The sequence below is a fragment of the Podarcis erhardii genome (genome assembly GCF_964252035.2).
Source record: "Podarcis erhardii genome assembly, chromosome: 3".
Taxonomy (NCBI): domain Eukaryota; kingdom Metazoa; phylum Chordata; class Lepidosauria; order Squamata; family Lacertidae; genus Podarcis; species Podarcis erhardii.
This window is the reverse complement of record NC_138507.1, coordinates 40,910,312-40,935,492: the sequence shown is the minus strand read 5'-3', so window position 1 is coordinate 40,935,492 and position 25,181 is coordinate 40,910,312. Positions and strand designations below refer to the sequence as shown.

At 40.6% G+C, this 25,181-nt stretch overlaps 1 long non-coding RNA gene across 1 annotated transcript; it reads right to left on the bottom strand.

Moving 5' to 3' along the window:
- Positions 1 to 1,941: 1,941 nt before the first annotated feature.
- LOC309339460 lies at positions 1,942 to 16,856 on the bottom strand. Its single transcript, XR_014155375.1, has 3 exons — positions 16,719 to 16,856; positions 7,176 to 7,239; positions 1,942 to 2,003 (listed from the first exon to the last, which is right to left on the bottom strand). It is a non-coding gene; the product is annotated as an uncharacterized lncRNA (long non-coding RNA).
- Positions 16,857 to 25,181: the final 8,325 nt, after the last annotated feature.

Genomic DNA, 25,181 nt, shown 5'->3' with positions numbered 1-25,181 from the left:
AAAAGAGGACAAAGAGTTAACACTACCAGATCTCTGGCTCTCATATGCTCTGTGAGGGTTGGGAGTTTTTTTACTTCAGCCCAACCTGAGTAATAGCTGGCTCCAAGTTCATCTGCTGGAGCAAGAGCTTGCATATTGGCCATTGCTCAGTAAGTCAAATAACAGCTGAGAACATAGAACACTATTCACAGTGTGGCTGCGAATACAGTATTTGTGTCTGCTCCATGGGAATCCTGCTTTCGATGTCTCACTGTGGACTTATGTAACCCTTGAATGCGAGGATAGCCAATTGGTGGCCCAGAGGCTCCGTACAACTCCTGAGATAATTCTATGTAGCCCCCAGAAGGGTCACCAAAATAATGGGATGATAACATATTTGTCTACAGTTTTAACTCTGGTCCTGGGGGGCAGAATGTGCTCAAGCTTTAAGAAATATATTCCACACTTCTGTGTCATATATGTCCTTTGGATTTTGTATACAACATGCACGAAGAGACAGGAATGCACTTCCTTGTGGAGAATGCTGTTCTGGATCCCATGTGCACCGTAACTGGAAGCCCTGACTGCTAGATGGTTCCAACTGTGTTATGGAACTTTACTACCCAGAAGGGAGTCAGTTTGTTCAGCAAAATACATTTCCAGACCAAGAATGTTCTGCAGATTCAGCCCCCAAGAATACAGTAGCTGGCCTAATCTCTATACCAATACATAATTTGCAAAGATCTGTTAGGGGTCACTTATTCTGTATGTAATGGTTGAAGGGGGAGAAGGTAGAATGTTACTAGAGCTGTAGGGACATGTGATTCATACAGCAACATACACTTTCCTGTGAATCTTGGACAAAATTGAAAGGGCATATCAGATGTGGGGGAACCCCAGGCCCAGGGCTCAAATGCAGCCCTCCAGGCCGCTTGGGACTTGCCCTGGGTTCTGCCCCTTCACCACATCTCTTGCCAACTTTGAGTGCTCTGACCTGCCTGAAATTTATCATTGAACAGGGATAATGCCTCTTGCTTACTTGGATGAAGGAGGATGTATATGTAAAAAATGTGTGTGACTATTGCATTGCTGAAGCCTATTGTCCAAAGGTCACCCATTGCTCCACTCACTTTTGCTACTGGCCTTATCCTCCCCCCTCCCCCCACCATTGGCATGTGGCCTTTGGATGTTTGCCCACAAGGGAATGTGCCCCCCCCCCCCCGGTTTAAAAGGTTTCCACTTCCCTGGGTTACAGACATGGAGACTCAAGCACCAGAGTGGTTGTACAGAAGTGTGTGCTTTGGGACAGAGAACCAAATCACTAAGCTATTACAGGGCTTAAAAACTCTTAGATGACAAAATATTACAGTATCGTTGATGGAGAAGATTTCATACAACAATTGTAGAAAGGTTCGGGTTTTTTAATGGATAGATAAGCTTTGAAGATGGACTTTGTCCTCTTCCAGTTTCCCTTCCCATTTATATCATGCCATTTTATTTCTTTCTGTTACATTTTTTATTGAAATATGTTCATGATTTCCGGACTGCAGAATCCGCCCCACTATGTCAAGTTTTAAGAAATCCTCTGCAGATGAAGAACATTCCACAAACTGAAGTGAACCAGGTGGATTCAATTAGTGTTGGGTGAAATTCATGAGCTTTGATCCACATTGTAAATATCTTAAATTAATGACTTTGTTGTTGTTCAGTTGTTTAGTCGTGTCCGACTCTTCGTGACCCCATGGACCAGAGCACGCCAGGCACTTCTGTCCTCCACTGCCTCCCGCAGTTTGGTCAAACTCATGCTGGTAGCTTCGAGAACACTGTCCAACCATCTTGTCCTCTGTAGTCCCCTTCTCCTTGTGCCCTCCATCTTTCCCAGCATCAGGGTCTTTTCCAGGGAGTCTTCTCTTCTTATGAGGTGGCCAAAGTATTGGAGCCTCAGCTTCACGATCTGTCTTTCCAGTGAGCACTCAGGGCTGATTTCCTTAAGAATGGATGTGTTTGATGCGTTTGATCTTTACCTAGTCACCAAAATTAATGACTTTACCTAGTCACCAAATATAGAAGAGTGAACAACTTATAGACACATGCCGTTACTCATAAGTTGTTCATAGGCTAATGCTTATATAGAGATATGCAAATCTGTCAATTTCATTTTTTCCACATCTACACATTAGCACATCAGTTTTTTAAAGGTTTTTTTTAAAAAAGCTCTCATGGAAATTTATTAGCATTTTCTCCTATTTGTATGTAATTTTGCCTATATACATATTTTTACTAAGCATTCCCTCCCCAATATAACCCAATTTAAGTTATTTAAAGTAATATATGCATCTGTATGTACATTTTACCCTAGTATGCGCATTTTCCTACGAAGTACTTGGCTGGAGAAATGCATTGGAAAAAATCAGAGATTGTGTGAATTAAGGAATTTCAGCTTTAAATGTGACCAGAAGAATGTATTCCCATGATCTAACAGACCAATAGTGGCCACATTTTGGGTTAAGTGTGCCTCAAAGGTCCATAGTACTACTTAATTGTGCACGGTTGTCAAGATCTAAACTTCCCGCACAGGCCTCTAGTATACTGAGTCAAGGAAGAAGCAGGAATGCAGCCCTCACAATACACTCGAAGAACTGGTGCCATAAATTAAGGTAGCCAAGCACAGACGAGACTCCTTTTCTCCTAACCTCACATTCCAGTCTTTGTTGTGTCTAGTTAGTGGTGTCCAGTCCTGGTGGTGCTCACTAAGTGGCGTCCCAATCTTACAATCCAGCAAAACTGACTGAAGAAGATGCGCTGGGTGATCCTCATTTATCAAAATGTTAAATTACTGGACAAATTGTTGGGAAGCACAGAAGAAATAAATGTAATTGCACAAGACAGTTAACATGGTAGTTAAGGTCTCTTTTCACATTGTGGTTTGCTATCACTTTGCTGAAACCAGAATGCCATTCCATTATGTGCATGCCACAAAAGCAGCATATTGGGAGAATACATTCCCCTCCCCCTCCCCCTCCCCCCGGTTTGGCTCAGCACAGATTCGTCAGCTCCCAAACTCTGGAATCAACCATCAAAAATAATATTGTAAAGCTAGAAAATGGCTAAGTGCAGTGAGAGGGCATTTAATACAGTTTAAAACTTTTATGCCCGAAGTGAAGAAAGTCAATAATGTCTTCTTCTTTCCCCATGATATTAGAGATTAGTAAAAGATGGTCAGTGTATTCAGGACAGAGCAGAGAATGTACTTCTTCAAATGACACATGATTAACTTATGGAATTTGCTGACACAAGATGTGGTGCTGGCGAATGGTCTCATGGATTAAAAGGTCTGTATTAAAAGCTACTCACCCTACATCACAGCTAATAAGAGGTTCAAGTGTGCCTTCATACTCTGAGCAGGGGCTGCCAGACACATTTAAAAATAAGAGGTTGTGCTAAGTAGGTAGACCCATGGTCTGATTCATCAAGACTTTTCTTAACGTTTTTATGTTCAGTCACAATTTTCATGTGGAAGCTCTCGCACAAAACAGACCATGAGCTTTGTGGAAGCATTATATTTGAAAATAATAAAAGAATGAGAGACCTGTTATGTCATTCCAGATCCCATCTAGCTCAGAATCCAGTTTCCAGCAGTGGCCAACCAAATGCTTACAAGGGGCTAAAAACAGGGTGTGAAGGCAGCAGCCCCAGTATTTCTCCTCCTCCATTTGTAAACAGAACTGGCACCCAACATCAACATGGTGGAGCATCTACCAAGGTCCCACATCCCAGCTGGATCTGCTTTAACTTGAAGAAGGTGGAGCAGCAGATGTACCACCACCTGACTGATCAGCAAGCAAGCAGGTGGCAGCAATCATGAGGAAGAGGAAGAGCTACAAATGAAGGCTGTGATAATGGCAGGATGGAGGTGAATTCATTGTCAGAGGTTACATGGATGGTGGGCCCTCCAAAACTTGGACTCAACACACATTACCAATTGTTGTGCTATTCTTCTGTGGTGTGCCACCACCACCACAAAAGCATTTGCAGCAGCCTCCACTGTTTGGAACATTTACATTGCCTTCCACCGTTATGTAAGTATTGGTCCTCTACAGTAAGTGATTCACATGGCATGGAAAATAATTATGACCTCCACACATTCTAATAACTTGGGATATGGCCACAGGAAATGGAGAAGCAAATAGAAAAAAAGAAAGAATCATTTGCATCCTGTGTTCTAATTTTCAGAAGAATTTCCCCTATTAATATCAGCCTCAGCTTCATAAAATTGTTCCCAGTCCAGGATCCTTTCACCTCTTTTTTCCATTGTGCAACTCCAGGCAGAAATTGCATGATGAGGATCCAAATCTAGATAAAAATCATTAGAATGCTAAATGGGCATCGTGTCTGGCAGTCCTTTAACTTAGTGTGACCAATAAATCAGATGAAGGAATGTATGTATCCTTCCCATGGCTTGCTGGTAGGTGCGTTTCAGACTAAGAAGTGCTTCTGTTTTGCTGGCTGCGACTTTCTCTCATTACAGCTCACTTTGTAGCTACTGGTGAGCAGAAAACAGGGGCATAATGAATCATTCAGGCCTCGTACAAGTCAGGAAATACTGGAGGCAATGCAGAGTTCCACTTAAGAGCTGCATGAATTTCTCCAGTTCTTAGAAAAACATTTAATTGCTTTTCTAGAGCGTTCTATTTGTCAGTCAGAAACACAACACTTTTAACAGCTTTGAAATCCTGGGCACTAAAAAATATTTCAGGTTACATAAGAAGACTGGAGAAAGATGCAAATGGAGCATTTAGCTCCAATATCTTTCTATTCCCCGACTAAATAGTACAGCTCTTGTAATGGGAGAAAACAGCAAACATGCCCAGAGGCAAGTAATATCAGAAGGAAGAAGCATTTTTGAACCAAGATAAATATTCAAATCTATTCAGAAAACTAGGAATGAAGCATAACACTTCAAGAGTGCTTAAGCTTCTAAAAACTTTTCTTTTTTTTCAGCCTGTCACAGAAGGACACCCCAGTCAGGAATCCAGGCAAAAACTTCATTGTCTCTCGCTCCAAGAAGAACAGGAGGAGGACAGGAAACTCTTCACTCCCTCCATATACAAGTGAACCCAGTGCCACCTAATAACTAAACTATGTAACGGCATTAACCACTCACAGTCTCTGCCTACCTACCATTGGCAAAAGCACCTAAAAATATAATTCTTAAATGTTCATCTGACACATACCTTATTCAGTTTAAGTGAAAATGTGTCAGTTTCGAAGGTGAGGCTGCTTTTGTATCAGGAGCCAAAGCTTTCATTACACATATTTATTTAAAGAGTCAGCTTAGAATTTTACTGGGATGAAGGATAAGGTGGTATGAACAAAAGGTACACTCCTAAAGAAGCTTACATAGCATCGGGTTCCTCAGTTAAATCTGTTTCCAGCTAAAGATCTCTAGGGTCAGGGTGAAAAGTGTTTCTCAAACAAGGCTTCCAGGTGGCGTGGGTAACCTTGTCCAGCCGAAGGGCCAGGGCTTTTTTCAGCTGGAACTCACAGGAATTCAGTTCCAGCACCTCTCAGGTGGTCGCCATTGAGAACAAAAGAAGCATTCATGGTGAGTTCTGGCACCTCTTTTTCTAGAAAAATAGCACTGCTGGTAGTGGGTGGAGCCACAGGCAAATATGTGGGTGGGGCAAGGGATGTGATTCTTGCCTTTGAGCCATAGACTACCTTCCAGTCTTGCAAAAGTAAGACGCTTCTACATATGCCCAGACATCTCTCCTTCACTCTCCATCCAGCAAGAGCATCATCACTATTCAAAGACACATCCCAGCCAGGGAAAAACACTTAAAGAAGATATGGACCAATGGCAGGAAGAGAGTGCACTGGGGAAAATGGATGCCTCCTGTTGAAGAGCACTGGCCTTGCAAGAGCCCTGAGGATCAGATAAAGATGGCCTTTGGGCCCAAGCATCCAACCCCCCACCCCCACCCCCAGCCTTTGCCAAACTGTTGCCTTCCATATATTTTGGAGTGTGAGTCCTATCAGTTCCAGTTGTAGTCTGGAGGGTGCCATGCTAGTTAAGGCTGTGTTAAAAACTGACTGATTATCAGATAAGTACAGTACTTACATGGCGGACCTCCTTGGGTGTCAGGGCAGTGTCACAAAGTATAATGCAATAAATGTAAAGCCCATATATATTACGAAGACAAGGCTACTTAGAAGGAACATGGTGCTAGAGCAGGCTTCCTTAACCTCGGCCCTCCAGATGTTTTTGGCCTACAACTCCCATAATCTCTAGCTAGCAGGACCAGTGGTCAGGAATAATGGAATTTGTAGTCTCAAAACATCTGGAGGGCCGAGGCTGAGGAAACCTGTGCTAGAGGTAGATCACTGGACTCCTGCTTTGTCTATTATTTGAAATCACTAAATGTCAAAGAGGCATTCCAGTAGTAGAGGCACAGGGATGCGGAGGGAGTGGACCGCTCCCGGCACCACTATTCTGGTAAGGTGCCATCTTGGGACCCCCCCCCCAGACATGTGCCACACACACACACACACGCCAGGTGCCACGCCCCCACAGGTGGCACATCAAGCCCCAGAATGCGTGCCATGTCCCTGCAGGATGCGCTCCATGCTCTCGTGGGAGGCGTGCCACACCCCCGGAATGCGCATCACGCTCCACCTGCTCTCCGTCCCCAACAACGGAGCATGCAGCATCACCACTGAATAGAGGAGCGATGTCTGATGGGAGATCCCCACATCACAAACACCCTCCTTACATCTTGCAAGTTAAGTCACTCGAGTTCTGCAGCTTTTCATTATCCTTACTGGATCATGCTGGGATCCACCGTGTGCTATGGTGGTGGCTGCAGTGCAAGTTGATTGCAGCAATTTTCATCTCAGGCTCAAGCGCAGCCTCAGAATTTGGACAGGTTTGGTCAAGTCTTGCTGGTGAGAAGAGCATCTAAACCCAACAGCTGGTTATGGTAGTGCTCAAGAGGCTTGGCATTAGTAGTCTAATCTACCTGAGGACATATGTAATCCTAACAGCTAACCACACAGAGACCCATTAAAACCAGCAGCAGTATCTTTTCAGTTAAAGCAACCCAAGCATATGACCTGATAAAATTCAGTTGTCTTGAATTGTGTTGATGAAATTAATGGGATTTACTTTCAAATAAATGTGACTTGGTTCAGAGTACCTGGCGCCGCTTTTCAGGGGGGGGGGGGGGAGAGGCATCTTCATGTTTGGTCTGATGATAGTATCTACCAAAAATAATAGAAAAGAGAAGTTATAATTAAAATAAATCTTAAAAGGACATTTGTAGGTCAAGTAAATAAAATAAATGTCTGTCACCTCAGGCTAAATTTAAACTGGTCTTATTTCAAGCCCTTACTAAGTAAAACCTAAAAATCCCCACTTGACGGGGGTGGGGCGGAAAGTTCCTTTGCCAAAATAACATAAACCGTAATAAAGGAATGAAATTTATTTGGATTTATATGCTTCTAAAATTAATATAAAAGAAGATGGTCTTAATTAGTGTCTGACAGAGACATGAAATGATATTAGGAGTGGTCAAGGATATAGGAAACTATTTTAAATATTTTTCACGCTTTTAAAATGTCAGAGGGTTGAGACAAGCAATAAAATTTGAAAAACAGAAGCAGAAGAGACAAAATAAAATGTCGACCTAATGCAAATAGTAATAGTATTTTCAACTTCTGGTAAAAGCAGGATTACTTCAGCTCATATTTTTTGTTGAAATCACTCCCATTTTCCACGGTCCCAGCTATTCCAATTTGCCTTGTGAGTGCAGAAGGAAAATACGTAAAGAAGCACAGTACAAGCACTTCCATTTCAACTAATATCTGATTTTTTTCAGTCCCATTTAGGAAGCCTTCAGATGAGTGCTGTGCCAAATGAGTGCTGAGGCTTCCATTTTTCTGCATCTCTCAGGGTCCTTTCTTTAGAATTTCAGGGGGTGGGGGGGTTGAGCTTATTTCATTCAGAAGCAATAACCTTCTAGCAGCAGAGTCACTGCTGCTTAGTGGAAGGAGGGGTGAGGCAACTGGGAGGTCTGAATGCATGGAGGCCCCAGTAGAGCCAGACTTGCATCCCAATTGGTGTGTTCATGTAGCCCGGACTTCGCTACCATTTCATTCCCCTGATGCAGCCCTTTGACAAACCTAAAATGCCATTAGAAAAATAAGGCTGGTACAGACCCTATATGGAGTATAGGAGCATGGATTGCACCCTGCCTGCAAGCCTGTCCCAGCAGACAGCCATATATTAACTTTGCCAGAGATCTACATATTAAGCCCAACTTTTGTTGGCCTCACTATCCTGGTTCTGAAACTTTTTTATTTGATAGTTAGGTTGGTCCCCCCCCTCCCCCATGCTTACAAACCTGACCCCCCTCCTCAGTCTCCTCTTTGGAAAAACATACCCAACTCCCTCAACCATTCCCCATAAGACTTGGTTTCCAGACCCTTTATCATCTTGGTTGCCCTCCTCTGCATGTGTTCCAGCTTGTCAATCTCCTTTTTAAATTGTGGCACCCAGAACTAGACACAGTATTACAGGTGTGGTCTGGCCAAGACAGAATAGAGTGGTACTGTTATTTCCCTTGCTCTTGACATTATACTTCTGTTGATGCGGCTTGATCAACTTCTGTTGATGCAGAATTTGTTCACTCTGTTTCCCCCCAAATATTTAAAATGTTTCCCATTGTTTCCCTCCCACTGCAATGCCTTCTTTCAAAACAGATCTAGCTTTTGAGCTCCAACAATCTGTTTAGCTGGGAAAAGTGGGAATAGCTCACATCATGCTTGTTCACTTAACCTGCACATCTCGACTATGCCAACACACTGGGTTTGGTTTTGTTGAAACTTGGAAAGAAACTAGGATTGATTGCAAATGAAGGCTTAATCTACCAAACCAAAGCTGATGTTTGTTCATATTTACTTAGGGGATCAACGGGGTGAGATTTGTGTAGTTTTAAAAGAATACCAACACGATTTGGAACACCGGCTACATTTTCTCTCCATGTTGGTGTTGACGCTGGCATAACTCCAGTCTGACAACTTGGTACTCCATTTCTGTCAGAGGTACCCATGATAATGCAAGATCAGTAGTAGTCAAGAGGCAATGGAAGTGAGTACATGGCATATACTGTAATGTAAGGACTGGTCCTAGGACGCGGGTGGCGCTGTGGGTTAAACCACAGAGCCTAGGACTTGCCGATCAGAAGGTCAGCGGTTCGAATCCCCGCGATGGGGTGAGCTCCCGTTGCTCAGTCCCTGCTCCTGCCAACCTAGCAGTTCAAAAGCACGTCAAAGTGCAAGTAGATGAATAGGTACCGCTCTGGCAGGAAGGTAAACAGCGTTTCCGTGTGCTGCTCTGGTTCGCCAGAAGTGGCTTAGTCATGCTGGCCACATGACCCGGAAGCTGTACGCCGGCTCCCTCGGCCAATAAAGCAAAATGAGTGCCGCAACCCCAGAGTCGGTCACAACTGCACCTAATGGTCAGGGGTCCCTTTACCTTTTAAGGACTGGTCCTAGCTTCCAAAATGTTCATTGTAGGCATAGAAGCATCTGGGTGAGCAAAGAGTTTATATAATTCTTTCCCTTGTGTGATCTGCTCCAGAGAACTGTGTAGAAATTTAATATGAAAAGGGTATCTATGGATTTAGGAATGAGGGATAAATTCAGTTCAGTTTGCATTTAAAGGTGAATTTGCCTAATCAGCACTTTAAAAACACACACCATGCAGACCAAAACACAGCCACCCTTTGAAATTTGCACTTATCTGAATTTTGTACAGCCAAGTCATAGGTACAAGAATACATATACTATGGTATAAATGAAAATAAGACACGAAAAATCTTTTTATGAGAGAAAGTTGCTTTGCAAAAAATGTGTATGTTAGGAAAGAATCATTTAAAATATGTACACTCAGGGTGAAATTGCACTGATGAATTTTCATTAGGATTTTTTAAACTTTGAGATTGCAAGCTAATGTGAAAATATGAAAAAGCAAATTTAAGACTGGAAAAAGGACAACTGAGAGAAATTGAAATTGACATATTTGCCAATCTCTTTTTGGATTATTTTTGTTTTCATCTTCTATTGTTACTGTAGTTAACATTTGCTATCGCCAATCTCTTCTTATGGCCAGCATTTCGTCTTATACTTTTGTAAATCCACCCTAGGGAAAAACTGTGTTTGAAGGAAAGGATAAAAAAGAAAAATCTCTCAACGAGCAAGTAAATTAAATTTTTGATTTTTGCAAATGAACTGGAAATGAGATAATGCTGTTGGACGATTCCCTTTTAAAAAATGAATCTAATAATACAGATGCAATAATTATATTAAATAGGCCAACTTCAGTTCCTTAAAATTTCATTTCTTTTCCCCATAAAGCTGAATTTATGTCTATGAACAAAAAAAAATGTAACACTTCAGGAATCTTTGTACACAATTATTCAGCTGGGCCAGGAGGAAGAACAATTGTAGACTCCTTCAGCTCACAGTTACAGTATATATAATTATGAAAGAACCACTGCTTTAATATGATTTAAAAGCTAACAGAACCTGTCATTACTAATAGGACAGGGCAAAATATCAGCTCTATCAGTCCTGATTTATATGGAAAGATAACACTAAACTCCAGTGAACAAGTCTCTTGCTTGCAATGTAGGGGAATCCAAACATGCTTTCCTAACAGTTCTAACTTACCAGGTCTACTGAGTTTTAGTTCAGAAAACAATCACATCTACTGGCCTATTGGATAGGCTAGAGAAAATCAAGATGTTTCCTTGGGCAATTTGGTTTCTCTGAATTCTGTTATGAATTGAGCTTATACGCATCTCCTTTGGATTTTGTACATGGATGACTACTATTTTATCCTATTTTTACATGTGTAATGCTTCCCTGGAGACCATCTTTTGCAGGTTTTAAGGAACCCTGTGAACTTGCCATAGCCCCCGCACCTAAGCCAACACAATCATCTCAAAGAGCTTGTTTCTCATTCTTACTGCTAGCCAACATTGCTGAATTTTAAAATAAGGACCAGAGATCATTACAACTTAACAGACCACCAGTCATTACTAGAGCTGTGGCTGAAATTTGCCAGAAGCACAGTTTGGATGGAATGCTGCAGTTTCCAAAACACATAATATTGTTCTAAAAATTGTGGCAGCTATATCAAAGAATACCATATTTTCATGGAATCTGCTTCACATTCATATGGAAGTAAATGGGATATTTCATTGGTTTGACACCTCGCATTTTCTTCCAGTGCTTGTTTTCTTGCAGTAGCGATTTAACTTTTCCATCAACTCTTGAAATATCACTTTTGATACCAAGACTGCTTTAAGAGTTTGAACTTGAGATGAACATTACAAATGGAATATGTCGATTTGATAGAAATGTTCAGGTGCAAGATTGAACCCAACAAATTCCAAACTTGATCTGGAAATTCTATGGCTCTCCCACAGACTATAGGACAGATTTCTCAGAGGAGAGGGTGAATGGACACAGATTACAAAATGCTGTGCATTACTTGACTACGTACTACTACAGGTGAAACTCGGAAAATTAGAATATTGTAGAAAAGTTCATTTATTTCAGTAATTCAACTCAAAAGGTGAAACTAATATATGAGATAGACTCATGATATGCAAAGCGAGATATGTCAAGCCTTTATTTGTTATAATTGTGATGATCATGGCATACAGCTGATGAAAACCCCAAATTAACAATCTCAGAAAATTAGAATATTAAATGAAATCAGCAAAATTATAACAAATAAAGACTTGACATATGTCGCTTTGCATGTCATGAGACTATCTCATATATTAATTTCACCTTTTAAGTTGAATTACTGAAATAAATGAACTTTTCCACAATATTCTAATTTTCCGAGTTTCACCTGTAGCTCAGATACCATCTACCTGTTGATTTGTAGTCAGATTTCCTTTATACAAAACCCCCCAATAACATTATATCTCGCAGCCACTGTGAATACCTCTACAATTTTCCTTCATAATCATTTTTCCTTTAATAAAGTGGCAGAAATATAAAATTTATTCCTAATACATAGTTAAGCAATGCTGTAAAATTACCTCCAAATTAGCTGCCAGTTTCAGCTGCCTTAAGGTTCCTAATATAAAAATGCATCTGAGGTTCTTCCTGACACACCTCAGTCCACTTCTTTTTAGATCACAGAATTCACAGTGTTTTCCTCTAATTTGCTTTTAATTTATTTTCGCAATCCATGAGGGGATTGACACGTGCAAACCTGTTTCTCTGCATGAGTTCTGCTTTAAAAAGGTAAAGGACCCCTGACAGTTAAGTCCAGTTACGAACAATTCTGGGGTTGCAGCGCTCATCTCGCTTTATTGGCCAAGGGAGCCAACGTTTGTTCGCAGACAGTTTTTCTGGGTCATCTGGCCAGCATGACTAAGCCACTTCTGGCAAAACCAGAGCAGTGCATGGAAATGCCATTTACCTTCCCGCCAGAGCGGTATCTATTTATCTACTTGCACTTTGATGTGCTTTGGAACTGCTAGGTTGGCAGGAGCTGGGACCGAACAATGGGAGCTCACCCCATCACGGGGATTCATCGTGGGAGCTCACACCATCACAGTGGCTTAGACCACAGTGCCACCCGCTTACTTGGGCTATAAGGTTTATGATATGCAGTCACAGTTTTCATAAAATATCTGTCAAATGAGCACACTTCTTCTTTCTATGTGTTGGTAAAATGAGCCACATCGGAGCGATCAAGGGCTACCTAAAGTGACACAACTCAGTTACCCTCCACTACAATTATGTGGGGTCAAGTTCCAGCACAGAAAGCATATGTTGGTAAGGTTATATGAGGACATCTTTGGGAATGATGAGATGTTATGGAAATTAGAAGGAGAACTGTGGAACTGGTCCGGAGCCAGATGTTTGAAATAAATCAGCAGCTGTAAAAAATTAGCAGAAAGTCCAGGGAGGGGTGATATTGTACTGTTTCCATTGTGAAATTCAGAAGCCACAGAATACTTCCCATCACTGGTTGAAACTGGGGGGTTCTTTAAGCCAGGTAAACATACCATAGGAAAGGCTGGTCAGTGTTTCATTATGCCATAATGATTATGTGCACAAAGAATATGCTTTGTGCTATTTGTGATAGAAGCCAAAGCATTTTTTTTTTGTCTTTGTAGCAGTACTCCCTGATAAAGAGCACAGGCAGCTCTCTTTTTTCGCTGCTCCTGGGAGCCATTTTGTGCTGGCACCAACAGCACTTTGATAATATGAGTGTCACCACCTCATTTATTCTACGAAAGAGCACTGATAAAAGCACAAACATTTATATATGAAAGACTGAAATATGGTTGTTATTAGGAACATATGAACGTACCTCAATCCAGTCCAATATTCATTTGCACTTTCATCTGTTATTTTCCATTCTGCTGCAATTGGTTTATTTTGAACAAGTCTGTGTTCCATTTTGTTGTGTGCTGATTTGGAAATATACGTATTGTAAAATGTATTTTTTTTTTTAACATAGCACACAGCAGACACACAAACCTCAGCCATCAACAGATATTTTCAAATCAATTACTTTCCCTGATTGTTCCCTTTCAAAGTTAATGAAGTAGCTAACAGTCCATCTGAAAGCCATCTATGCCTGCAATTGCTAGCCTTTCAGTAAATGTGCAGTTGCTGTTTACTGAGAAGGGTGAGGGCTAGGAAGATCAGTATTTGTGCAGGTGACCTGGTAGCCAATATGGGGCTCTCACTGCCCATAAGTGGTAGTGACACACAAGCTGGCATTGTAGCTCTATCCTGGGTTTTGCAGGCCCAATTTGCACTTACTTCTTCATTGGCATTAATGAGAAGTTCCATCCCAGGGCTAATAGCAGTGTGTTACAGAACAGTTTTCAGCAGGAACATTTCATGGGTGAATTAGTTAGCTCCCTCTCCCCATGTAGGGTGGTCCAGATTGTCATTCTTCCCTATCACAGTTGCTATAACAAGCATCAGACATGTTACATGCGCACATATATTGTCTAGTTTGGCCCTGAGTCAAGCAAATCCATCTACCCAGCTTTTAAGAAAGGGGAAATAGACTTTCTCAAAATATTTACTTGAAAGAAAGATCTAATGAAATCAAGTGTACTTATTTCCAATTATAAATGTGTATTGTGGTAAAGAGAATGCTGAACTAAGTGGTATGAACAGATATACTAAATCAAAGATAATTTCATTGTGGCTCCGTAATTGGACAGAAATGGACAGATTGTTCAACAGAGATATTGATCTTTTCTTTTGACCTGCACTGCATGGCAAATCATTTTTGAAAGACGAGAGTTTCAGAAACAATAATTCAAAGGCAGGATTCTGGTTGTTTGCCTATATTTCTCAATGAGACTTGTAATCAAGTGTTAACCCTAAAAAATGTGACTTTGATATCTCTTGCTTTATAGACCTTTTGTGTGCTGTTGCAGAACTTGGGAAAGGGAAAGAAAGAAGAAATGTTCTTTGGCTAGGAAATTCCTATCATATGCCTTGGGGAAATGATTCCTTTATAGATGGGTTGACTTTCAAATGGATGCCTCTACTAAATACCTGCTTTCAAAAGGTACAAATGCTAGTACATGCCTTTATGGTACACAGGGATGTGCTTTTGATATTTAAGAGATGCCAAAGGTATCTTACAGCTATTCGTATATAGTTACTCTGCCAGATATAGGAAAACTATGGATCTATTTTCTTATTTACTTCCAATATTTATAGACTGTGTTTCACCATAGATGGTCTCAAAGTGGGTTATGCAACCATCAGACAAATAATACAGTGTTTATAACAAACAAAACCACAGGGAGAAACATAGGTTCAATAAATAGGCATGGCACAACTGAAGTTAAAGTGACTTCTGAAACAGAAAGGTCTTCATCAAGTGCTTGAAGTTATTATTATCATTTCATTATTAATTCCATCCATGAAATGCTTTCTATGAGGAATCCCAAAGAGATTTCATTGTGGTTTAAAATATATAAAACAGTTACATATATTTTATTTATTTATAAAAAAATATTTTATACTGCTATCTCATAAAAATATCAAAGTGGTTCACAATATCAAATAGGTTTACAATAAAGATACATAAAACCATATAACTAGAGAGAGAGAGTTTAAAAACAACAACACAGTGCAGGCCTAACATCAATTCAAATCCTATATAGATACCAACTGAGATAACTGGAGCTCCCATTAGAGAGAACAGCTTTAGCGGATACCAGAAAGACGACAGAGAAGGCTCTTTGATATATAATGGGAGGGAGCTCCAAAGAGCAGGTGCCACTACATAGAAGAATTTAGTGATCAGTTGGGTATGTAGGAGATGAGATCTGTTAGGTGTAAAGTTCAGTATTATGGTCAACTTTGTTTGTTTGTTTGTTTGTTTGTTTGTTTGACCATAATAGCAGAATATCACCTTGCCCTACTACTGGAGACATTTTTACACACAAACATGTTGTGGTTGTGTTACTCATGTACAGGACATGATGATAAAATGTACCACTTTAATATTTATGTTTCACATCCATAACAGATAATACACAGTGGAATTTGTTCCAGAGTCGATTTCCCAGGGCATATTGCCAAGGAAAGCTTGACTGAAAATAATTGGAGAAAGACTGCTGTTTCATTTCTAAACTATTCATTTGTTTTCAACGTCTCCACTCCAACTTTGGCATTTTCCCCTCTTTGTATAGTTTGGCATACATATTTTTTTTAGCATAAAAAACTCCTTTGAGCACTTTTCATTAACATCTGTTGTCACGGTTAAATGCTATCTGTCAGGCTCAAAACAATAAACTGTTTGGAAATAAGTTCAGAATAATAGAAGTTGAATGCTGGAGATTTTAATCAACAACTTGCTTCTGTGTCCTGCAAGATCTGCTATAAGATAACAAGATCTGGAAAGCCTGAAGGCATTCCTGCTATGTTCTCCCAAATATAATAATAACATAAAAACAGACTTAAATGTCACTAACTCTTTTATCCCTTTCATTCTCAAGTAATACAAAGTTAACCTATCAGACCAATGGATCTGTTACAAGATGCCCAGTGCTCACAAATAAGTTTAGTTTTCTTACTAGGAGTAAGTCAATGCACTCTGATGATAAACTTTAATGCTGGTGTTTGCGACTCTTCCTGTCATGGATTACCAACCACGTGCAATACTGAATTCATTATGGTAGATGACCATATGTATGTAGGAGATGGTATGGTAGAAGTTTTCCAAAATAAGGGTTCTATGTGAACTGGGGGCTTGACTAATTCAAATTCAAAATCCAAGCCAGAGAATAATTTACACCCTGCTAATTTTCACCCATTCCCTGAAGTCCTAATCATCTCCAATAGCCTGTCTGCTTCCTACCCAACAAAATTCTGCATTGCCTTCATTAACCTCAGCGGTGGAGAATCTCAGGCCCAGCAGCCCAATGTGATGTGACTTTCTGTATTTATTGCATCCCCCCCCCCCATAAGTAGAACTGACAGCCAGAATTTGCTTCATGTGAAAACCAAGGCGAATTTGTTGGCTCTAGCCTGGGAAACAGTTGACAATTTTTTCAGGGGAAATCGAAAGACAGACTTGATAAGATCAGTAAAGTTTTTAAGGAAGGCTCCATACACCCTAAAAGAGTTTTTACAACACAAATGAAATTCCCCAGTCATGTTTTTACCTTCAATCTAGGTCACTGTTGTTTTCATTTTATAAGCAGTGACTTGTCAAATGGGGAACCTGTAGCTCTCCAGGTGGTAGTGGACTCCAACACTCATCAGTTCCAGCAACCATGGTCCATTTTAAGAGATGATGGGATTTTCCCCATCCCTGAAGAAACAGAAATGGGACTTTAAACCAGCATATCTAGATTGTCAGTCATTGGCCTTTTCAGTGCTTACATTTTCTTAAATGGTGGCGTAAAAAAGCATGAAGCAAGAATAAGGCCTATACACACAACACACACACACACAGAGTAGTCAGAATGTAATATTCTAGTTAGTTATTACATTGTAGGGGCATTTATATGGTGTCTGAATGGACATTTATAACACTTGTGATGTAAGAAGAAAACTGCCCCAATACAAGCGCTCTAGCCTGCCGCTTAATCCTGCTGAGAGAACTAAATTCCACAGAGCATGCCCTCAGTATTCACAGCATACTGCTCACTCAGGGTATGGCCATATACTCAGCAATGGATTAAATCAGCTAAGCGTTCAGCAACTTTTAACAATAGCTCACAATGGAGAAAGTGACATGTTTGGTCAGAGCTCAGCTTTTGACTGAGTTTTGTTTCCATTTGAAACAACCCCATTTGCACCTGCTAACGAAGCAGGCTTCTTGCAGTAAAGATGATTGCAATATTTATTTACATAGGTCTGCAGCACCTTTTTTTTTTTTTTTTAAGACTCGGTTATGCCATGTTGCTTAGTTTGCGACTTCAGTTCAGTTTAGCATTTCAGGTGGAGGAAATCAGAGCTGTATTCATTATTCACCATGGAATCCACTCCAAGTTCATTTATCCATGCATGTGTGGAATTAGAAGGAACACTCATTTCAAAACCTGGAACAATGCAAGCTTTAGAAAAAACTTTTATACTAATTTCGCCATGTCGGACACCAAAACGGATAATGTAGTTTGGGACAGAAGATGAACAGCAGTGGAACAGAAACAATAGAAGGCAGAATGGGAAATGGTGCCTTCCTACACATCCACATGCAATATATGTACAGTGGTACCTCAGGGTATATACGCTTCAGGTTACATACGCTTCAGGTTACAGACTCCGCTAACCCAGAAATAGTGCTTCAGGTTAAGAACTTTGCTTCAGGATGAGAACAGAAATCGTGCTCCAGCCGTGCAGCAGCAGCAGGAGGCCTCATTAGCTAAAGTGGTGATTCAGGTTAAGAACAGTTTCAGGTTAAGTACGGACCTCCGAAACGAATTAAGTACTTAACCTGAGGTACCACTGTAGAACTGCCTTTGAAAAGAATTTGGAAGCTTCAGCTCATGAAAAAAGCGGCAGCTGGACTGTTTTATGGAGCCCACCTTTTCGAACAGATCACTGCAGTTCTAACTCCACCTGCCTAGGCTTCTAGTTCATTTCTGGACACAACTAAATGTGCTAGTTCTTATCGATAAAGCCATAATGGTTTTGGGATTAGAAATGCCTCTCTCCATATGATCCTGCTTGCCCACTCTGTTCAACTTCAGGGGCCTTGTTAGATTTTATTTGTTTTTGTTTCATTGTAAGGGGGCTTTTGAGGGTTGAAATTATTTTACAATGAATACAAACAGTTCTGTTTCTGGAACCAACCAAACACAGTCAGCAAAGGATTTACCTGTGTTTAACTCTGAGCACAGACAAGTGCTGAACCTCATTTTCCATGGCACAATAAGCAAAACTCTCTAAGTAGCCATTCACTTGTGGTTGTCACCCAGCAGTGCTAACAGAGTACAGAAGCTTGCTTAGCAGAGCAATTCCCAGACAAAGAAGCCTCCTGTTTCCTGACCTCTTTGGTTGGGGACATCAGCTTGCTCCTGAGAAAAATCTAGCTTGCCTGATGCAGGTCTGCTTCTTTGGCTCATTCTGTGTCTCTTCTAATAAATATTCAATCTCTTCCCCCCCCCCAACACATTAAGAAAACATGTTTTGTTCTTGTTGTTTAAAAATTTTGTGATGATGACTGAAACAGGCCTGGGCAGTTATTTTAGCGCTTCTGCATATAAGTTCCCACCCACTCCCATTTTTTTATTGTGGTAACTTTAAGCAAGAATCTTAGTAGAACAGATCATTGGTACAGTGGTACCTCAGGTTAAGAACTTAATTCATTCGGAGGGCCGTTCTTAACCTGAAACTGTTCTTAACCTGAAGCACCACCTTAGATAATGGAGCCTCCCTCTGCCGCCGTGCCTCTGGAGCACGATTTCTGTTCTCATCCTGAAGCAAAGTTCTTAACCTGAGGTACTATTTCTGGGTTAGCGGAGTCTGTAACCTGAAGTGTCTGTAACCTGAAGCGTATGTAACCCGAGGTACCACTGTAGTAATAATGCACATTTATAAGTTTGCTAATACCAGAAAATAAATAAAACTGGGAGTAACACCAGCATAAACTCACTAATTTAAAGGGTGGCGCACACACAATTTCCCACCATTATCTCACAAAATAACAATATTGATAAAGAGAAAACAAGCAAAAGAAGTAGAATATGTTCAGTAAGGAACCACATCTTATAATCAATACATTATTTCCCTCTTTTGCTTTTATAGTTAACACCCAGTGATCATTACTGTATTTTTAAAAGTGCAGATGACAAGACATGATACTTGGCAACTCTAACATGGGGGAACATGGGGAAATAGAAGCACACATGTGCATAAAGTGTGGATACATGTTCAGTGACCTCTACTGTTGTGTCACACCATGGCCACTGGTGTGAATGAAATTTGACATTATATAATGTGATATTGATTTTAAAAAAAACACAATTCCCTAACACAGTAGGTAAAGCAGTGTAGAAGGAATGTCAGAAACTGGGACAGGAGCACTAGCATTATAACCAGTGAAACCAGCGGGAAAGCAAGCTTTGCTGATGAAATATACTCAGAGTTCTGCAGTGATTTCATGCTTTTTATTGCAGCTTGTGAAACAGTGATTGAATTTTTCCCCAAACCTCAGGCTTTTATATACATAATTTACACAATGAGTCCCGTCTGATTGGCTGATTCTGCTTCCCTGCTGGAGGCTGATTGGTCTTCTCCTGCAGGCCAATCAGTTGTTGCATTCTACGATCCTACCAGCCTAATAGGCTGATTAACTTCCTCCTGGAGCCTGATTGGTCTTCTCCTGCAAGCCAATCAGCTATTGCATTCTAGGATCCTTCCTGCCTATTGTTCTAGGATCCAAGCTTAGTACATAACAGCTGAGAAGCTGAATTCATCATTGCAACCCCTGCCACCTCTGCCTCTCCTTCCCCTGACCTAGGTTATTTGCAGGAGTGGGAGAGAAAGCTTGAAATGGGCTGTGTGGGGTGCTACTTCAAGGAACTTATGAGTGATTGATACATTGCAAGTAGTCTAACAGGGGAGCTCCTCCTCTTTCTAAATGAACCTCCTTTTGGTCTGTTAGGCTTTTTCAAAAATTGGATGTATTGCTCTAGGACAGGCATAGGCAAACTCGGCCCTCCAGATGTTTTGGGACTACAACTCCCATCATCCTTAGCTAACAGGACCAGTGGTCAGGGATGATGGGAATTGTAGTCCCAAAACTTCTGGAGGGCCGAGTTTGCCTACACCTGCTCTAGGATAACAGAGCACTTTAATCCATTCTAACTGCACATATGTATTTCCAGTTTGCACTCAAATTCCTCTTGCAAAATAGTGGTGGCCTGCCTGGAGGCACTCTTTGGCTGCAGTCCTTAACATACTTACTAGGGAGTCAGTTGCACTCAGTTTCTGATCAAATATACCTAGGGTTGCCCTGCCAATAGCTGATTTGTGCCCCCAAAATGCTTGGTAATGGGAATGAGCTGTTTTTTAAAAAATATACTGCATGCTGCTTACAGTTTCACTGCCTTTAAATGGATTTGCTACAAACGATTCTGTGTTGTTGCACGCATATATATATATATATATATATATATATATCAGAGAAACTAGCAAACTGAGCTTTTATATTTTTTTCCAAAGAGGTTGTAGTAGAAAGCAGTCATTTAATAAACTTTATCTATGTGTGGAGAACTTTATACCTGCTTTTGAATGTCCTTCTGTTCATCCACTCAACCTTATCCTGCTAATGTGCATTAATGAAATTAAAGAATGTTTAGTCATATGGCTAAATAGAAATTCAGGTATGCTTGCAATGTTATTCTCAATGTTAATGAGTCACTCTTAGGTGAGTGTAAGCTCCAGTCAGCTCAAAAATTCTTGCCCAGGGTCAGCTGTGCTTTGGAATTTCTACTATTTCAGCTATGGGAAGCAGACTGGCATTATGAATTTAATAGCAGAAGTACCAAAAAGGGTAAGGTGTGCACCTATTTTTCCATTTAGACCATAGGTGGGGAACCAATGACTAGGTAGTGATTTGCATCCTGCTATGTTTGCTGCAATCAGTGCTGTTTCGATTCCACTACAGTTCAACTTCCACTAAAACCGCTGTTGTTCATCTCACTATCCACTGCGGCTGAAACTAATATAATTAATTACATAGTCAATTTCAGTGGAAGGTAAATATTAAAAGATACAGAAAATTACACAATTATGTAAGTAACATTTGAGAAATCGGGTCCTCCCTTAAAGAGGGCACGTGTTGCAGTGAGACCTGGCAACCATACCTTGTGTTGTGGGTGGGTTGATTGATTAGCCACAACACCTAATTGGTAGGTCCCTTGATGCTGGGTTTAATCAGGCCAATGGGACGCAAGCTAAATGGATCAAGGGACCTATATATACCTATGCACGTGACCCAGAGCTTCCTCTTACGGTGAGTGCATCGTAACACCCGCCCACCTCTCCCTATATTTAGGGCTTGCACGCTAGACCTTGTTATGCCGTCATGTGTCATCTGTCATTGGGACAGGGGCACGGCAGGAATTTTCCCCACTTGGCTGATTGGCTGGTGCCATTTGGGTTTTGCCAGCTGTGTAGCAAATCGTCACAACTTGTAAGGTTGCGGATAGGCTTTGGTTCAGGTGATAGGGATGGGAGAATGCTCTCACCATCCCTATGTGAAGGGTATTCCGTTAAAGGAATCCAGGGACTTGATGGTTTGGTCAACCCCTGTGAGGGGGTTGTGCCCATGCCTGAGTCCAGAGGGACATTTGGGTGGCGGAGATAGCATGCTCCCGGCTTTCCACTTATCCAGGTGTTCACCCTAGGCTGACCTATGCTGGTGCCGTGGGTCAGCGCTACCTGCAACGGTGCAGGGAGCTAGTTGAACAAGAGCCTATGCAACCATTCACTTGCTGTAATCAATAAAGTTGTGGCCTAAATTCTGCGAAAAAACAAACCAGAATTTGAGTCTTGTCTGAATTTATTTAAGGGGGAGGTTTAAAGGTCTGAACACGCAACCTAAAAAACAAGAAGAACCTAATGATACAGAATACCACTTGTATTTACTGGCATATTTCCATTTCTGATCTCAGGTGAACATGTGAATCGTGGTAATTTCTGTGTGTGTTTACAAGCATAGGCTCCAGGAGTTGGTTTGAGTCACTGGACAAATCTGGGACTTGGGTCCAACACTCTGCTGTTGACAGCCATCCAGCTCCAAAGTAGTGATGAAGCTGGAACTAACCACAAAAAGGATAACATACCATATCTTTATTGCCTAAATAATAGGTCTCTTAAGGGTGCGGCCCTTAACAGTTGCAATTTCCTGGCATTTTTAAGCTTCATGTTTAACAAAAGAGGGGTTTTTCATTAATTGAATTATGTTAAATACAATGCATTTACAATGAGCAGAATATGAAACTATATATGGGAGTTAACCATTCAAGTGATTATGACCCAGTGACAAAAAGTTCTTTATATGCCCAGCTACTGAACTCTGTAGTTCATCAATATGATCAAATGCATTTCAGGATATGATATATGTTGCTGTTTTTACTAATAACCCCCACACCCCCAATCACTCTCATTTTGAAGGCATCTCCTTATGCTGCCAAAGATAAACAATTCTAGCAATCATAAGTGCATTCAGTGCAACTTTGTGTTTCTTTCTAGGAATTAAATCTGGCATAAAGTTGAGCAAACAAACCAGTGGATCTGTAGGTATGCTAATGTTAGGAAAGTCTGTTTCTGCTTAGCCTGGACCAGTGGTTCTCAAAGGGTGTGGCAGGAGAGGATGGCAAGTGTGGCAGGAAGATTCAGTCATTTTGGGAATGATTCATGTTATTATGTAGCTGCATTGTTTTATACTTTCTGGCTGTCCCATGATCATATTATAAAGCAGTTGTGTTCTATGTCAGGTTTCCTCAAACTCGACCCTCCAGATGTTTTGAGACTACAGTTCCCATCATCCCTGACCACTGGTCCTACTAGCTAGGGATCATGGGAGTTGCAGGCCAAAAGCATCTGGAGGGCCAAGGTTGAGGAAGCCTGTTCTATTTATAAATCAAGAACCACTAGAAGTTGTTTTTTGTTTGTTTGTTTCCCAATGTACTTCTTGCCATATATATATATATTTTAAATGGTGTGGAATGAGCAAATTTTTATTCTGAAAATGTGGCCCAGAGAAAAAAGTTTGAGAACCACTGGCCTGGACAATCATTTTCTAAAATACTTGACTTTTTGTAACATTAGGGACAGCGAAAGTAGTGCTGCCCATATAAGGTTGGGCTCCAACTTCCATCATCCCTCGCCAGCACAACCAATCCCTGATTTACATGATGATAACAATGGTTTATATGCCACCATTAGTGTTCAGTGAGTTTTATGGAGAACAAGCTTACAATCTAAAATATTATACAGGAGAAAGAACAGAGGAAGGGGAGGTAAGTAGAGGCAAGGGCACGTATGAAAATGATGTGCAATTATTTCAGTTACGTGATCAAGGAGACATTTATTGGGTTGTTTTTATTATTTATTAAATTCATGTACCATCTTTCATCTGAGGCTTGCAGGGCTGTTTACAGTACAAAAACAGAAAAATACATAACATTATAACAAACAAAACAATAACCTAATTATTTGCTTGCAGTTATTTGGCTGAATCCATAATGTAAGAAAAATTAATATTTTTTGTAGTGGGGGAATGCAGCAAATTCCATGTTTTATATGAGAGAAAAGAACAAAAAGGGGGGAGGCTTTCTCAGGATCTATTACATAATTTACAGCAAGCTGTTTAGTTGCACATTATCATGGAATTGTACACATTATTGTTATATGCATGTTTATGATAAAATCTTCTAAGGCAGGACGTACATTTCGTTATTAAATAAATAAATACTAGTAGGCGCTAGATGAAAATCTGAAATAATTGCCCTTTAGGAAACTTGTTATCTTAACAGTGAGAAAATAACTAACGAATTTATGATTATCAAATGCAGGTTTGAACTTCTGAAGCAGGTTGGATTGTATGTCATTTTCGCTTTAATAACTGCCTAGCATTTATATGGCCAAATTTCCAGTATATGTTAGATTGTTAGAATGTGCTGACTAGCATCAACAACATGTTCTAGTAGTTATATCTTTAAAATGATTACCAGCTGTCTTTCTCTGTAATGGGGGGAAAACTTATTTCCTCTCTCTCTCTCTCTCTCTCTCTCAGTAGAATGTTTGACTGCTCCCTGAAATATCCAAGTCTGTGCATTTTAGAGCACATCTTGCAGATTAACAATAAAAGTTTTAATTAGTGACTTAATTTTAAGACAAACTTTGCATAAACAACTAGAACATTTATTTTCAAGATTGTAGAATAAACAGGCATTGGGGCTTGAAATCATCCTCTTTTCTATCATGGATGGTATCAGCCTGAGGACCACATTCTCTTCTGGGCAGCCTCCCAGGAGCCGCACACCAATGCTAGCCAGGATCAGAGCCAAGACTGGGCACAGCAACGGATGAGAAGATTGCATCTGTACATTAAGCTACATTCCATCCACACAAAAGCCTGAGGTTTCTACAACTCTCTCCTACATCTCTTCATCCTAGCAAGCAAAAAGCCATGCCACAACAACTCAAGGACATATTCCAGCCAGGAAAAACACTTGACAAGAATATGGAACAGTGCCTGGGAGGGGTAGATGCTGGGGAGGGTCTTGATTGGCCACCTTTGGTCTTGATGCCAGAGGTCCTCCACTCCTGCTATATACCACAGGTGGGGATGTTGATGAATCCTGCTGAAATGGGAGCAGAAATTACTGGAGTCTGCATTTTCATCCAGTGCCCAGAACAGAAATCAATCCAGTGAAGACAATCAGTATTCACTGTTGTTGTTTTCAGTTCACAAACAATACATATCTTGTTGATTACAGTGGTACCTCGGGTTAATATAATTCGTTCCGGAGGTCTGTTCTTAACCTGAAACTATTCTTAACCTGAAGCACCACTTTAGCTAATGGGGCCTCCTCCTGCTGCTGCGCCAGTACTGCACAATTTCTGTTCTCATCCTGAAGCAAAGTTCTTAACCTGAGGTAATATTT